At 48.4% G+C, this 17,264-nt stretch overlaps 4 non-coding genes across 4 annotated transcripts; all 4 read right to left on the bottom strand.

Annotated features, from left to right (window-relative positions):
- Positions 1–2,448: 2,448 nt before the first annotated feature.
- On the bottom strand, positions 2,449–2,520 carry TRNAP-UGG (transfer RNA proline (anticodon UGG)). The gene has a single exon. It is a non-coding gene; the product is annotated as a tRNA-Pro (tRNA).
- Positions 2,521–7,102: 4,582 nt separating this feature from the next.
- TRNAP-UGG (transfer RNA proline (anticodon UGG)) lies at positions 7,103–7,174 on the bottom strand. Its single transcript has one exon. It is a non-coding gene; the product is annotated as a tRNA-Pro (tRNA).
- Positions 7,175–12,154: 4,980 nt separating this feature from the next.
- TRNAP-UGG (transfer RNA proline (anticodon UGG)) lies at positions 12,155–12,226 on the bottom strand. Its single transcript has one exon. It is a non-coding gene; the product is annotated as a tRNA-Pro (tRNA).
- A 4,553-nt stretch (positions 12,227–16,779) lies between these two features.
- Positions 16,780–16,851, bottom strand: TRNAP-UGG (transfer RNA proline (anticodon UGG)). The gene has a single exon. It is a non-coding gene; the product is annotated as a tRNA-Pro (tRNA).
- Positions 16,852–17,264: the final 413 nt, after the last annotated feature.

Below are 17,264 nucleotides of genomic sequence, written 5' to 3'. Positions count from 1 at the left end.
CGGCAAAGCTGCATATGCATCATCCAATATATCTCACAGGAGCCGATTCACCCCTCCCCGTGGAGCCCAATAGGAATCTTGCATATAGGAATGCCCAGGTTCATCCCGTCCGTCGTGCTCAATAGGAATGCCAAGGATCTTCAGTTTAAAGGCTCACCATTCCCCTCAGAGCCCTAGAGGAATCCCCCATATCTCCTGTGTTTCGTTTCCTCCATCCCTACAAAGGTAGCAAAGGGACCTCAGATATCTGTCATTTATCGGCTCATCTCTCCACACAGAACTGTATAGGAATCCCATTGATCACCATGTGCAGGGTTATCCCTCCCTGCGAAGCCATATAGGCCTCATCCCATATATCTCCCAGGAACAGGTTAATCCCTTCCCGATGAGCCAATATACAAACCCCATAAATCTTCCCTGTGCAGGTTCATCCCTCTCCGCAGAGCCCTTTAAGAATCCCCCACATCTACTATATATCATTTCCCCCCACCCCCATGAGAATCCCACAGATCTCCCATGTATATGTTCATTCTTCTAGAGATCTCCCGTTTATAAGTTCATCCCTCAATTTAGAGCTGAATGGAATTTGCACACATTAGCATGTACATCCCTCCCCGTGCATCCCTACAGAAATCCCTCACATCTATGTGTCTGCTCATCCCTCCGAGCACAGCCGTATAGGAATAGCACACATAGGATTGAACATATTCCTCACTTCCCACTGAGCCCTACATGGATCTCACAGATCCCCAATGTTCATCCTTCCCAGCAGAGACCTTTAGGAATATAACAGATCCCCCATGTACAGGTTCACCCCTCCCCGCTCAGCTGCATAGGAATCCCTTGGGTCTCCCATTTTCAGGCTTCCCTGAAGAGCCCTAAAGGAATATGCCAGATCTCCCATGTAAAGGTCCATCCCTCCCCACCCAGCTGTGAAGGGATCCCTTGGATCTCCCATATTCATCCTTCCCTGAAGAGCCCTATAGGAATATACCAGATCTCCCCTGTAAAGGTCCATCCCTCCCCACCCAGCTGTGAAGGGATCCCTTGGATCTCCCATATTCATCCTTCCCTGAAGAGGAATATACAGATCTCTCATTTGCATGTCCATCCCTCCCCGCCCACCTGCATAGGAATCCCTTGGATCGCCCATATTCATCCTTCCCTGAAGAGCCCTAAAGGAATATATAGATCTCCCATGTACAGGCCCACCCCTCCCCACCCAGCTGCTTAGGAATCCCTTTGATCTCCCATATTCATCCTTCCCTGAAGAGCCCTATAGGAATATACCAGATCTCCCATGTACAGGTTCATCCCTCCATGCCCAGCTGTATCGGAATCCCACGGATCACCCACGTCCATCCTTCCCTGCAGAATAGGAATATAACACATCTCCCATGTACAGGGCCATCCCTCCCTGCCCACCCGTATATGAATCCCACGGATCACCCATGTCCATCCTTCCCTGCAGACCCCTATATGAATATAACAGATCTCTCATGTACAGGTTCAACTCTCCCTGCCAAGTGGATAGGAATACCTTGGATCTCCCATGTTCATCCCTCCCTGCAGAGCCCTATAGGAATATAACATCTCCAATGTACAGGTTCGTCCCTCCCTTCCCAGCTGTATCGGAATCCCACGGATCACCCATGTCCATCCTTCCCTGCAGAGCCCAATAGGAAAATAGCAGATCTCCCATGTACAGGTACATCCCAGCCCACCGAGCTGTATAGGAAACCCACAGATCTCCCATGTTCATCCTTCTCCACTGAGCACTATATGAACATAAGATCTCTTATCCCTGCCCGCCCAGCTGTATAAGAATCCCTTGTCTCTCCCATATTCATCCTTCCCTGAAGAATCCCATAGGACTATACCAGATCTCCAATGTACAGGTCCACCCCTCCCCGCCCAGCTGTATAGGAATCCCTTGGATCTCTCGTGTAGTGGTTCATCCCTCCGCACTGAGCTATATAGGAATCCCTTGGAGCAGGTTTATCCCTCCTCCCGTTCTTGGATCCGTATTTTTTCACCTGCACACAATGGGTCAGAATCACACACAGGTGAATTCCTCCCCTCCCAAATGAGGCACTCACAGACCTCGAGGGCTTGGAACAACTATTACATAATTTGTTTGCATGCCCCTGTCCAACCAAGACTGCGTGTGATCTTTGCAGTGGCTTAATCCTGCAAGCCCCACGTCTTTAGACCACTCACACGCTCTTCTTCTCGTTTTTGATATGACGCCTTTTCAGTGTATCTTTCTCGCGTGTGTTTTTTACTGCCCTTCCTCTATTGATGTCAAAAAAATATGAGCGCTTTTCAGTCGATCCTTCCTGCAGTTGGGTGATAGTTTGCCACTGCTCATAGATGGCTTCTTGGTCTTGGGTTGTGATTGTTGCTCAGGGTGCGAAAGGAGCGTTTAAATGTATCCAAAACAAAACGGGGCTCGTCCGGGATTTGAACCCGGGACCTCTCGCACCCAAAGCGAGAATCATACCCCTAGACCAACGAGCCAGCTGTGAGCAGAGCCATGAGCGAGCAGTCAGCCTTGTGGCGTGCCACATCAGCACTGCTTCCTATTTTACTGTTCATTTATGCATGATATTAAATGGGAGTTTTGTGTTTCAATCACAACTGATCGTTAATATCAGTTCACCCTCCTATTAAATTAAGAGGTGGAAAGACATTGCCCGTTTTGTTAATTTATGTACACAGTTTGGAAAAAAAGAGGTGTCATTTTGCTGAAAGCAACTCTGACTCTGTACGATGCCCCGCCCTGCCTGATCCTCTCCATGATCTCTAGCATCTTGCACTGCGCGATTGAAACATGAATAAGAGGATACTGCTCCAGTCTGTGGAAAAGTGGATCTGAGAGTCTTATGAAATTATGCACAGCAGCTGTGCAGTGGCTCGTTGGTCTAGGGGTATGATTCTCGCTTAGGGTGCGAGAGGTCTCTGATTCAAATCCCGGACGAGCCCTCACTTCTTTTTTGACTCTTTCCAAATACGAAATAAACACAAGATTTAAATCTTCTATCACAATTAAACAACAGCAGTTTAGGATTTGAAGCCGCAACCCTATCGCACCCAAAGCAACAATCATACCAATTGACCAAGAAGCAGACCCACATAGAGCAAGGTGCTGAGATGGGAGTGGAATCTTTCACAGCTCCAAGTCCATTGAGTGCAGCATAAGGGACTGGGGCTGCTCAGAGCATGTACACATCGCAATCCTAATGTGGTGAGCTCAATGGAATAAGGGCAGCGAGCCGGTCCTTGGAGATAGAGCTCTGATTACACATTTCTTTACATGGGCTCTTGGGTGCCAACTATTGATTTTCGCAACGGGGTCCAAAACGAAATTTTTATTTTCGCTATGACGGCACAAATTCCATCTCCAGGGCCAAAGCACACATTTTACAGCACATGTAGCAGCAGTAAATGGAAGAAAGCCATAGCATTACAGACATGGCATGTCTAAATATAACCCCTCAGCAACAGTCGCCTAACCTGCTGAGGTGTGTCTGCAGCATTCTGCTTTAGTATTCCCTACCTCTCCCATGCCCGCAAACCGCTTAAGCCGGTCCCCCATTCACACTCCTCCCCAATCAAGGCTAAGGGGACAATGATGCAGCCTTCCCTCTTTGAAATGAGCAACACTTGCTAATTTTGCAAGCTGTGTACTAAGCTTTATTAAGTCCGAGCCCAGCACGGGAGGAGCCAGAAGCCCTGCTTCGCCCAGTGATATCGAAGAGCATGTCACTGAATCTTTTATATTTCATGGTTTGTGGTTGTAGAAACTCCACGGGGCAACATAATACTCCTGCCCCCCCATTGTTTGAGGAGAACAGGGGCAAGTGTGCCCTCTATCCCCATGTACTCGTTGCCTATACCTGAAGCGCCCTTAATGGTTGCCTGGTCCGTGCAAAGCAGCGTAAGCGGCAGGGGGGAATAGGTACACGGTACAAATGCCCCAGAACTTCATGCACTCTGCCTTGCCCTCCTCCCTCCTCTACCTTCGTTGAGAGTTTTCCCATTTTTAGAATACACTTTTCTTTTGCTGTCAAACGTTTTGCTAGGAATTGTCCCCAGTGTTTAGCGGCTGAACGTTGACCTCACTATATCTCCTCATTGGATAATCCTTCATTACCTCAACGGCCTTCTTCTTCGGCCTAGTACTTAAGAGGTATCAATCCGCATGACAGGGACCCTTTCCTTTTTTTTTTGTTGTTGCAGATTCCACGCTTTTCCACCAAGAGCCCAATACCCACAGATGAAGGTTTTCTAGTGTGGGAATCCCCCAGATTTCCCATCTACAGGTTCATCCCCCCCTGCAGAGCCGTATAGGAATCGCATATTTAGGAATGCACAGGTTCATCCCTTGCGCAGGGCCCTATAGAAATCCCAAGGATCTCCAGTGTACAGGTTCAACATTCCCAGCTAAGCCATCTAGAAATCCCTCATATCTCGCATGTATCGTTTCCTCCCTTCTTGCAAATCTAGTATGGAAATCCCCCAAATCTCCCAATTACAGGTTCATCCCTTCCGGCAAAGCTGCATATGCATCATCCAATATATCTCACAGGAGCCGATTCACCCCTCCCCGTGGAGCCCAATAGGAATCTTGCATATAGGAATGCCCAGGTTCATCCCGTCCGTCGTGCTCAATAGGAATGCCAAGGATCTTCAGTTTAAAGGCTCACCATTCCCCTCAGAGCCCTAGAGGAATCCCCCATATCTCCTGTGTTTCGTTTCCTCCATCCCTGCAAAGGTAGCAAAGGGACCTCAGATATCTGTCATTTATCGGCTCATCTCTCCACACAGAACTGTATAGGAATCCCATTGATCACCATGTGCAGGGTTATCCCTCCCTGCGAAGCCATATAGGCCTCATCCCATATATCTCCCAGGAACAGGTTAATCCCTTCCCGATGAGCCAATATACAAACCGCATAAATCTTCCCTGTGCAGGTTCATCCCTCTCCGCAGAGCCCTTTAAGAATCCCCCACATCTACTATATATCATTTCCCCCCACCCCCATGAGAATCCCACAGATCTCCCATGTATATGTTCATTCTTCTAGAGATCTCCCGTTTATAAGTTCATCCCTCAATTTAGAGCTGAATGGAATTTGCACACATTAGCATGTACATCCCTCCCCGTGCATCCCTACAGAAATCCCTCACATCTATGTGTCTGCTCATCCCTCCGAGCACAGCCGTATAGGAATAGCACACATAGGATTGAACATATTCCTCACTTCCCACTGAGCCCTACATGGATCTCACAGATCCCCAATGTTCATCCTTCCCAGCAGAGACCTTTAGGAATATAACAGATCCCCCATGTACAGGTTCACCCCTCCCCGCTCAGCTGCATAGGAATCCCTTGGGTCTCCCATTTTCAGGCTTCCCTGAAGAGCCCTATAGGAATATGCCAGATCTCCCATGTAAAGGTCCATCCCTCCCCACCCAGCTGTGAAGGGATCCCTTGGATCTCCCATATTCATCCTTCCCTGAAGAGCCCTATAGGAATATACCAGATCTCCCCTGTAAAGGTCCATCCCTCCCCACCCAGCTGTGAAGGGATCCCTTGGATCTCCCATATTCATCCTTCCCTGAAGAGGAATATACAGATCTCTCATGTGCATGTCCATCCCTCCCCGCCCACCCGCATAGGAATCCCTTGGATCGCCCATATTCATCCTTCCCTGAAGAGCCCTATAGGAATATATAGATCTCCCATGTACAGGCCCACCCCTCCCCACCCAGCTGCTTAGGAATCCCTTTGATCTCCCATATTCATCCTTCCCTGAAGAGCCCTATAGGAATATACCAGATCTCCCATGTACAGGTTCATCCCACCATGCCCAGCTGTATCGGAATCCCACGGATCACCCACGTCCATCCTTCCCTGCAGAATAGGAATATAACACATCTCCCATGTACAGGTCCATCCCTCCCTGCCCACCCGTGTAGGAATCCCTTGGCGCTCCCATATTCATCCTTCCCTGAAGAATCCCATAGGAATATTTCAGATCTCCCATGTACAGGTCCATCCCTCCCTGCCCACCCGTATATGAATCCCACGGATCACCCATGTCCATCCTTCCCTGCAGACCCCTATATGAATATAACAGATCTCTCATGTACAGGTCCAACTCTCCCTGCCAAGTGGATAGGAATCCCTTGGATCTCCCATGTTCATCCCTCCCTGCAGAGCCCTATAGGAATATAACATCTCCAATGTACTGGTTCGTCCCTCCCTTCCCAGCTGTATCGGAATCCCACGGATCACCCATGTCCATCCTTCCCTGCAGAGCCCAATAGGAAAATAGCAGATCTCCCATGTACAGGTACATCCCAGCCCACCGAGCTGTATAGGAAACCCACAGATCTCCCATGTTCATCCTTCTCCACTGAGCACTATATGAACATAAGATCTCTTATCCCTGCCCGCCCAGCTGTATAAGAATCCCTTGTATCTCCCATATTCATCCTTCCCTGAAGAATCCCATAGGACTATACCAGATCTCCAATGTACAGGTCCACCCCTCCCCGCCCAGCTGTATAGGAATCCCTTGGATCTCTCATGTAGTGGTTCATCCCTCCGCACTGAGCTATATAGGAATCCCTTGGAGCAGGTTTATCCCTCCTCCCGTTCTTGGATCCGTATTTTTTCACCTGCACACAATGGGTCAGAATCACACACAGGTGAATTCCTCCCCTCCCAAATGAGGCACTCACAGACCTCGAGGGCTTGGAACAACTATTACATAATTTGTTTGCATGCCCCTGTCCAACCAAGACTGCGTGTGATCTTTGGAGTGGCTTAATCCTGCAAGCCCCACGTCTTTAGACCACTCACACGCTCTTCTTCTTGTTTTTGATATGACGCCTTTTCAGTGTATCTTTCTCGCGTGTGTTTTTTACTGCCCTTCCTCTATTGATGTGAAAAAAATATGAGCGCTTTTCAGTCGATCCTTCCTGCAGTTGGGTGATAGTTTGCCACTGCTCATAGATGGCTTCTTGGTCTTGGGTTGTGATTGTTGCTCAGGGTGCGAAAGGAGCGTTTAAATGTATCCAAAACAAAACGGGGCTCGTCCGGGATTTGAACCCGGGACCTCTCGCACCCAAAGCGAGAATCATACCCCTAGACCAACGAGCCAGCTGTGAGCAGAGCCATGAGCGAGCAGTCAGCCTTGTGGCGTGCCACATCAGCACTGCTTCCTATTTTACTGTTCATTTATGCATGATATTAAATGGGAGTTTTGTGTTGCAATCACAACTGATCGTTAATATCAGTTCACCCTCCTATTAAATTTAGAGGTGGAAAGACATTGCCCGTTTTGTTAATTTATGTACACAGTTTGGAAAAAAAGAGGTGTCATTTTGCTGAAAGCAACTCTGACTCTGTACGATGCCCCTCCCTGCCTGATCCTCTCCATGATCTCTAGCATCTTGCACTGCGCGATTGAAACATGAATAAGAGGATACTGCTCCAGTCTGTGGAAAAGTGGATCTGAGAGTCTTATGAAATTATGCACAGCAGCTGTGCAGTGGCTCGTTGGTCTAGGGGTATGATTCTTGCTTAGGGTGCGAGAGGTCCCTGGTTCAAATCCCGGACGAGCCCTCACTTCTTTTTTGACTCTTTCCAATTACGAAATAAACACAAGATTTAAATCTTCTATCACAATAAAACAACAGCAGTTTAGGATTTGAAGCCGCAACCCTATCGCACCCAAAGCAACAATCATACCAATTGACCAAGAAGCAGACCCACATAGAGCAAGGTGCTGAGATGGGAGTGGAATCTTTCACAGCTCCAAGTCCATTGAGTGCAGCATAAGGGACTTGGGCTGCTCAGAGCATGTACACATCGCAATCCTAATGTGGTGAGCTCAATGGAATAAGGGCAGCGAGCCGGTCCTTGGAGATAGAGCTCTGATTACACATTTCTTTACATGGGCTCTTGGGTGCCAACTATTGATTTTCGCAACGGGGTCCAAAACGAAATTTTTATTTTCGCTATGACGGCACAAACTCCATCTCCAGGGCCAAAGCACACATTTTACAGCACATGTAGCAGCAGTAAATGGAAGAAAGCCATAGCATTACAGGCATGGCATGTCTAAATATAACCCCTCAGCAACAGTCGCCTAACCTGCTGAGGTGTGTCTGCAGCATTCTGCTTTAGTATTCCCTACCTCTCCCATGCCCGCAAACCGCTTAAGCCGGTCCCCGCTCACACACCTCCCCAATCAAGGCTAAGGGGACAATGATGCAGCCTTCCCTTTTGAAATGAGCAACACTTGCTAATTTTGCAAGCTGTGTACTAAGCTTTATTAAGTCCGAGCCCAGCACGGGAGGAGCCAGAAGCCCTGCTTCGCCCAGTGATATCGAAGAGCATGTCACTGAATCTTTTATATTTCATGGTTTGTGGTTGTAGAAACTCCACGGGGCAACATAATACTCCTGCCCCCCCATTGTTTGAGGAGAACAGGGGCAAGTGTGCCCTCTATCCCCATGTACTCGTTGCCTATACCTGAAGCGCCCTTAATGGTTGCCTGGTCCGTGCAAAGCAGCGTAAGCGGCAGGGGAGAATAGGTACACGGTACAAATGCCCCAGAACTTTATGCACTCTGCCTTGCCCTCCTCCCTCCTCTACCTTCGTTGAGAGTTTTCCCATTTTTAGAATACACTTTTCTTTTGCTGTCAAACGTTTTGCTAGGAAATGTCCCCAGTGTTTAGCGGCTGAACGTTGACCTCACTATATCTCCTCATTGGATAATCCTTCATTACCTCAACGGCCTTCTTCTTCGGCCTAGTACTTAAGAGGTATCAATCCGCATGACAGGGACCCTTTCCTTTTTTTTTTGTTGTTGCAGATTCCACGCTTTTCCACCAAGAGCCCAATACCCACAGATGAAGGTTTTCTAGTGTGGGAATCCCCCAGATTTCCCATCTACAGGTTCATCCCCCCCTGCAGAGCCGTATAGGAATCGCATATTTAGGAATGCACAGGTTCATCCCTTGCGCAGGGCCCAATAGAAATCCCAAGGATCTCCAGTGTACAGGTTCAACATTCCCAGCTAAGCCATCTAGAAATCCCTCATATCTCGCATGTATCGTTTCCTCCCTTCTTGCAAATCTAGTATGGAAATCCCCCAAATCTCCCAATTACAGGTTCATCCCTTCCGGCAAAGCTGCATATGCATCATCCAATATATCTCACAGGAGCCGATTCACCCCTCCCCGTGGAGCCCAATAGGAATCTTGCATACAGGAATGCCCAGGTTCATCCCGTCCGTCGTGCTCAATAGGAATGCCAAGGATCTTCAGTTTAAAGGCTCACCATTCCCCTCAGAGCCCTAGAGGAATCCCCCATATCTCCTGTGTTTCGTTTCCTCCATCCCTGCAAAGGTAGCAAAGGGACCTCAGATATCTGTCATTTATCGGCTCATCTCTCCACACAGAACTGTATAGGAATCCCATTGATCACCATGTGCAGGGTTATCCCTCCCTGCGAAGCCATATAGGCCTCATCCCATATATCTCCCAGGAACAGGTTAATCCCTTCCCGATGAGCCAATATACAAACCCCATAAATCTTCCCTGTGCAGGTTCATCCCTCTCCGCAGAGCCCTTTAAGAATCCCCCACATCTACTATATATCATTTCCCCCCACCCCCATGAGAATCCCACAGATCTCCCATGTATATGTTCATTCTTCTAGAGATCTCCCGTTTATAAGTTCATCCCTCAATTTAGAGCTGAATGGAATTTGCACACATTAGCATGTACATCCCTCCCCGTGCATCCCTACAGAAATCCCTCACATCTATGTGTCTGCTCATCCCTCCGAGCACAGCCGTATAGGAATAGCACACATAGGATTGAACATATTCCTCACTTCCCACTGAGCCCTACATGGATCTCACAGATCCCCAATGTTCATCCTTCCCAGCAGAGACCTTTAGGAATATAACAGATCCCCCATGTACAGGTTCACCCCTCCCCGCTCAGCTGCATAGGAATCCCTTGGGTCTCCCATTTTCAGGCTTCCCTGAAGAGCCCTATAGGAATATGCCAGATCTCCCATGTAAAGGTCCATCCCTCCCCACCCAGCTGTGAAGGGATCCCTTGGATCTCCCATATTCATCCTTCCCTGAAGAGCCCTATAGGAATATACCAGATCTCCCCTGTAAAGGTCCATCCCTCCCCACCCAGCTGTGAAGGGATCCCTTGGATCTCCCATATTCATCCTTCCCTGAAGAGGAATATACAGATCTCTCATGTGCATGTCCATCCCTCCCCGCCCACCTGCATAGGAATCCCTTGGATCGCCCATATTCATCCTTCCCTGAAGAGCCCTATAGGAATATATAGATCTCCCATGTACAGGCCCACCCCTCCCCACCCAGCTGCTTAGGAATCCCTTTGATCTCCCATATTCATCCTTCCCTGAAGAGCCCTATAGGAATATACCAGATCTCCCATGTACAGGTTCATCCCTCCATGCCCAGCTGTATCGGAATCCCACGGATCACCCACGTCCATCCTTCCCTGCAGAATAGGAATATAACACATCTCCCATGTACAGGTCCATCCCTCCCTGCCCACCCGTGTAGGAATCCCTTGGCGCTCCCATATTCATCCTTCCCTGAAGAATCCCATAGGAATATTTCACATCTCCCATGTACAGGTCCATCCCTCCCTGCCCACCCGTATATGAATCCCACGGATCACCCATGTCCATCCTTCCCTGCAGACCCCTATATGAATATAACAGATCTCTCATGTACAGGTTCAACTCTCCCTGCCAAGTGGATAGGAATACCTTGGATCTCCCATGTTCATCCCTCCCTGCAGAGCCCTATAGGAATATAACATCTCCAATGTACAGGTTCGTCCCTCCCTTCCCAGCTGTATCGGAATCCCACGGATCACCCACGTCCATCCTTCCCTGCAGAATAGGAATATAACACATCTCCCATGTACAGGTCCATCCCTCCCTGCCCACCCGTGTAGGAATCCCTTGGCGCTCCCATATTCATCCTTCCCTGAAGAATCCCATAGGAATATTTCACATCTCCCATGTACAGGTCCATCCCTCCCTGCCCACCCGTATATGAATCCCACGGATCACCCATGTCCATCCTTCCCTGCAGACCCCTATATGAATATAACAGATCTCTCATGTACAGGTTCAACTCTCCCTGCCAAGTGGATAGGAATACCTTGGATCTCCCATGTTCATCCCTCCCTGCAGAGCCCTATAGGAATATAACATCTCCAATGTACAGGTTCGTCCCTCCCTTCCCAGCTGTATCGGAATCCCACGGATCACCCATGTCCATCCTTCCCTGCAGAGCCCAATAGGAAAATAGCAGATCTCCCATGTACAGGTACATCCCAGCCCACCGAGCTGTATAGGAAACCCACAGATCTCCCATGTTCATCCTTCTCCACTGAGCACTATATGAACATAAGATCTCTTATCCCTGCCCGCCCAGCTGTATAAGAATCCCTTGTCTCTCCCATATTCATCCTTCCCTGAAGAATCCCATAGGACTATACCAGATCTCCAATGTACAGGTCCACCCCTCCCCGCCCAGCTGTATAGGAATCCCTTGGATCTCTCGTGTAGTGGTTCAACCCTCCGCACTGAGTTATATAGGAATCCCTTGGAGCAGGTTTATCCCTCCTCCCGTTCTTGGATCCGTATTTTTTCACCTGCACACAATGGGTCAGAATCACACACAGGTGAATTCCTCCCCTCCCAAATGAGGCACTCACAGACCTCGAGGGCTTGGAACAACTATTACATAATTTGTTTGCATGCCCCTGTCCAACCAAGACTGCGTGAGATCTTTGTAGTGGCTTAATCCTGCAAGCCCCACGTCTTTAGACCACTCACACTCTCTTCTTCTCGTTTTTGATATGACGCCTTTTCAGTGTATCTTTCTCGCGTGTGTTTTTTACTGCCCTTCCTCTATTGATGTGAAAAAAATATGAGCGCTTTTCAGTCGATCCTTCCTGCAGTTGGGTGATAGTTTGCCACTGCTCATAGATGGCTTCTTGGTCTTGGGTTGTGATTGTTGCTCAGGGTGCGAAAGGAGCGTTTAAATGTATCCAAAACAAAACGGGGCTCGTCCGGGATTTGAACCCGGGACCTCTCGCACCCAAAGCGAGAATCATACCCCTAGACCAACGAGCCAGCTGTGAGCAGAGCCATGAGCGAGCAGTCAGCCTTGTGGCGTGCCACATCAGCACTGCTTCCTATTTTACTGTTCATTTATGCATGATATTAAATGGGAGTTTTGTGTTGCAATCACAACTGATCGTTAATATCAGTTCACCCTCCTATTAAATTTAGAGGTGGAAAGACATTGCCCATTTTGTTAATTTATGTACACAGTTTTGAAAAAACAGGTGTCATTTTGCTGAAAGCAACTCTGACTCTGTACGATGCCCATCCCTGCCTGATCCTCTCCATGATCTCTAGCATCTTGCACTGCGCGATTGAAACATGAATAAGAGGATACTGCTCCAGTCTGTGGAAAAGTGGATCTGAGAGTCTTATGAAATTATGCACAGCAGCTGTGCAGTGGCTCGTTGGTCTAGGGGTATGATTCTCGCTTAGGGTGCGAGAGGTCCGGGGTTCAAATCCCGGACGAGCCCTCACTTCTTTTTTGACTCTTTCCAAATACGAAATAAACACAAGATTTAAATCTTCTATCACAATAAAACAACAGCAGTTTAGGATTTGAAGCCGCAACCCTATCGCACCCAAAGCAACAATCATACCAATTGACCAAGAAGCAGACCCACATAGAGCAAGGTGCTGAGATGGGAGTGGAATCTTTCACAGCTCCAAGTCCATTGAGTGCAGCATAAGGGACTGGGGCTGCTCAGAGCATGTACACATCGCAATCCTAATGTGGTGATCTCAATGGAATAAGGGCAGCGAGCCGGTCCTTGGAGATAGAGCTCTGATTACACATTTCTTTACATGGGCTCTTGGGTGCCAACTATTGATTTTCGCAACGGGGTCCAAAACGAAATTTTTATTTTCGCTATGACGGCACAAACTCCATCTCCAGGGCCAAAGCACACATTTTACAGCACATGTAGCAGCAGTAAATGGAAGAAAGCCATAGCATTACAGGCATGGCATGTCTAAATATAACCCCTCAGCAACAGTCGCCTAACCTGCTGAGGTGTGTCTGCAGCATTCTGCTTTAGTATTCCCTACCTCTCCCATGCCCGCAAACCGCTTAAGCCGGTCCCCGCTCACACACCTCCCCAATCAAGGCTAAGGGGACAATGATGCAGCCTTCCCTCTTTGAAATGAGCAACACTTGCTAATTTTGCAAGCTGTGTACTAAGCTTTATTAAGTCCGAGCCCAGCACGGGAGGAGCCAGAAGCCCTGCTTCGCCCAGTGATATCGAAGAGCATGTCACTGAATCTTTTATATTTCATGGTTTGTGGTTGTAGAAACTCCACGGGACAACATAATACTCCTGCCCCCCCATTGTTTGAGGAGAACAGGGGCAAGTGTGCCCTCTATCCCCATGTACTCGTTGCCTATACCTGAAGCGCCCTTAATGGTTGCCTGGTCCGTGCAAAGCAGCGTAAGCGGCAGGGGAGAATAGGTACACGGTACAAATGCCCCAGAACTTTATGCACTCTGCCTTGCCCTCCTCCCTCCTCTACCTTCGTTGAGAGTTTTCCCATTTTTAGAATACACTTTTCTTTTGCTGTCAAACGTTTTGCTAGGAAATGTCCCCAGTGTTTAGCGGCTGAACGTTGACCTCACTATATCTCCTCATTGGATAATCCTTCATTACCTCAACGGCCTTCTTCTTCGGCCTAGTACTTAAGAGGTATCAATCCGCATGACAGGGACCCTTTCCTTTTTTTTTGTTGTTGCAGATTCCACGCTTTTCCACCAAGAGCCCAATACCCACAGATGAAGGTTTTCTAGTGTGGGAATCCCCCAGATTTCCCATCTACAGGTTCATCCCCCCCTGCAGAGCCGTATAGGAATCGCATATTTAGGAATGCACAGGTTCATCCCTTGCGCAGGGCCCAATAGAAATCCCAAGGATCTCCAGTGTACAGGTTCAACATTCCCAGCTAAGCCATCTAGAAATCCCTCATATCTCGCATGTATCGTTTCCTCCCTTCTTGCAAATCTAGTATGGAAATCCCCCAAATCTCCCAATTACAGGTTCATCCCTTCCGGCAAAGCTGCATATGCATCATCCAATATATCTCACAGGAGCCGATTCACCCCTCCCCGTGGAGCCCAATAGGAATCTTGCATACAGGAATGCCCAGGTTCATCCCGTCCGTCGTGCTCAATAGGAATGCCAAGGATCTTCAGTTTAAAGGCTCACCATTCCCCTCAGAGCCCTAGAGGAATCCCCCATATCTCCTGTGTTTCGTTTCCTCCATCCCTGCAAAGGTAGCAAAGGGACCTCAGATATCTGTCATTTATCGGCTCATCTCTCCACACAGAACTGTATAGGAATCCCATTGATCACCATGTGCAGGGTTATCCCTCCCTGCGAAGCCATATAGGCCTCATCCCATATATCTCCCAGGAACAGGTTAATCCCTTCCCGATGAGCCAATATACAAACCCCATAAATCTTCCCTGTGCAGGTTCATCCCTCTCCGCAGAGCCCTTTAAGAATCCCCCACATCTACTATATATCATTTCCCCCCACCCCCATGAGAATCCCACAGATCTCCCATGTATATGTTCATTCTTCTAGAGATCTCCCGTTTATAAGTTCATCCCTCAATTTAGAGCTGAATGGAATTTGCACACATTAGCATGTACATCCCTCCCCGTGCATCCCTACAGAAATCCCTCACATCTATGTGTCTGCTCATCCCTCCGAGCACAGCCGTATAGGAATAGCACACATAGGATTGAACATATTCCTCACTTCCCACTGAGCCCTACATGGATCTCACAGATCCCCAATGTTCATCCTTCCCAGCAGAGACCTTTAGGAATATAACAGATCCCCCATGTACAGGTTCACCCCTCCCCGCTCAGCTGCATAGGAATCCCTTGGGTCTCCCATTTTCAGGCTTCCCTGAAGAGCCCTATAGGAATATGCCAGATCTCCCATGTAAAGGTCCATCCCTCCCCACCCAGCTGTGAAGGGATCCCTTGGATCTCCCATATTCATCCTTCCCTGAAGAGCCCTATAGGAATATACCAGATCTCCCCTGTAAAGGTCCATCCCTCCCCACCCAGCTGTGAAGGGATCCCTTGGATCTCCCATATTCATCCTTCCCTGAAGAGGAATATACAGATCTCTCATGTGCATGTCCATCCCTCCCCGCCCACCTGCATAGGAATCCCTTGGATCGCCCATATTCATCCTTCCCTGAAGAGCCCTATAGGAATATATAGATCTCCCATGTACAGGCCCACCCCTCCCCACCCAGCTGCTTAGGAATCCCTTTGATCTCCCATATTCATCCTTCCCTGAAGAGCCCTATAGGAATATACCAGATCTCCCATGTACAGGTTCATCCCTCCATGCCCAGCTGTATCGGAATCCCACGGATCACCCACGTCCATCCTTCCCTGCAGAATAGGAATATAACACATCTCCCATGTACAGGTCCATCCCTCCCTGCCCACCCGTGTAGGAATCCCTTGGCGCTCCCATATTCATCCTTCCCTGAAGAATCCCATAGGAATATTTCACATCTCCCATGTACAGGTCCATCCCTCCCTGCCCACCCGTATATGAATCCCACGGATCACCCATGTCCATCCTTCCCTGCAGACCCCTATATGAATATAACAGATCTCTCATGTACAGGTTCAACTCTCCCTGCCAAGTGGATAGGAATACCTTGGATCTCCCATGTTCATCCCTCCCTGCAGAGCCCTATAGGAATATAACATCTCCAATGTACAGGTTCGTCCCTCCCTTCCCAGCTGTATCGGAATCCCACGGATCACCCATGTCCATCCTTCCCTGCAGAGCCCAATAGGAAAATAGCAGATCTCCCATGTACAGGTACATCCCAGCCCACCGAGCTGTATAGGAAACCCACAGATCTCCCATGTTCATCCTTCTCCACTGAGCACTATATGAACATAAGATCTCTTATCCCTGCCCGCCCAGCTGTATAAGAATCCCTTGTCTCTCCCATATTCATCCTTCCCTGAAGAATCCCATAGGACTATACCAGATCTCCAATGTACAGGTCCACCCCTCCCCGCCCAGCTGTATAGGAATCCCTTGGATCTCTCGTGTAGTGGTTCATCCCTCCGCACTGAGTTATATAGGAATCCCTTGGAGCAGGTTTATCCCTCCTCCCGTTCTTGGATCCGTATTTTTTCACCTGCACACAATGGGTCAGAATCACACACAGGTGAATTCCTCCCCTCCCAAATGAGGCACTCACAGACCTCGAGGGCTTGGAACAACTATTACATAATTTGTTTGCATGCCCCTGTCCAACCAAGACTGCGTGAGATCTTTGTAGTGGCTTAATCCTGCAAGCCCCACGTCTTTAGACCACTCACACGCTCTTCTTCTCGTTTTTGATATGACGCCTTTTCAGTGTATCTTTCTCACGTGTGTTTTTTACTGCCCTTCCTCTATTGATGTGAAAAAAATATGAGCGCTTTTCAGTCGATCCTTCCTGCAGTTGGGTGATAGTTTGCCACTGCTCATAGATGGCTTCTTGGTCTTGGGTTGTGATTGTTGCTCAGGGTGCACAAAACGGGGCTCGTCCGGGATTTGAACCCGGGACCTCTCGCACCCAAAGCGAGAATCATACCCCTAGACCAACGAGCCAGCTGTGAGCAGAGCCATGAGCGAGCAGTCAGCCTTGTGGCGTGCCACATCAGCACTGCTTCCTATTTTACTGTTCATTTATGCATGATATTAAATGGGAGTTTTGTGTTGCAATCACAACTGATCGTTAATATCAGTTCACCCTCCTATTAAATTTAGAGGTGGAAAGACATTGCCCGTTTTGTTAATTTATGTACACAGTTTTGAAAAAAGAGGTGTCATTTTGCTGAAAGCAACTCTGACTCTGTACGATGCCCATCCCTGCCTGATCCTCTCCATGATCTCTAGCATCTTGCACTGCGCGATTGAAACATGAATAAGAGGATACTGCTCCAGTCTGTGGAAAAGTGGATCTGAGAGTCTTATGAAATTATGCACAGCAGCTGTGCAGTGGCTCGTTGGTCTAGGGGTAT

The sequence above is a fragment of the Ambystoma mexicanum genome, chromosome 12 (genome assembly GCF_040938575.1).
Source record: "Ambystoma mexicanum isolate Mex_15411 chromosome 12, UKY_AmexF1_1, whole genome shotgun sequence".
Lineage (NCBI taxonomy): Eukaryota > Metazoa > Chordata > Amphibia > Caudata > Ambystomatidae > Ambystoma > Ambystoma mexicanum.
This window is presented reverse-complemented; position numbering and strand designations above follow the sequence as displayed.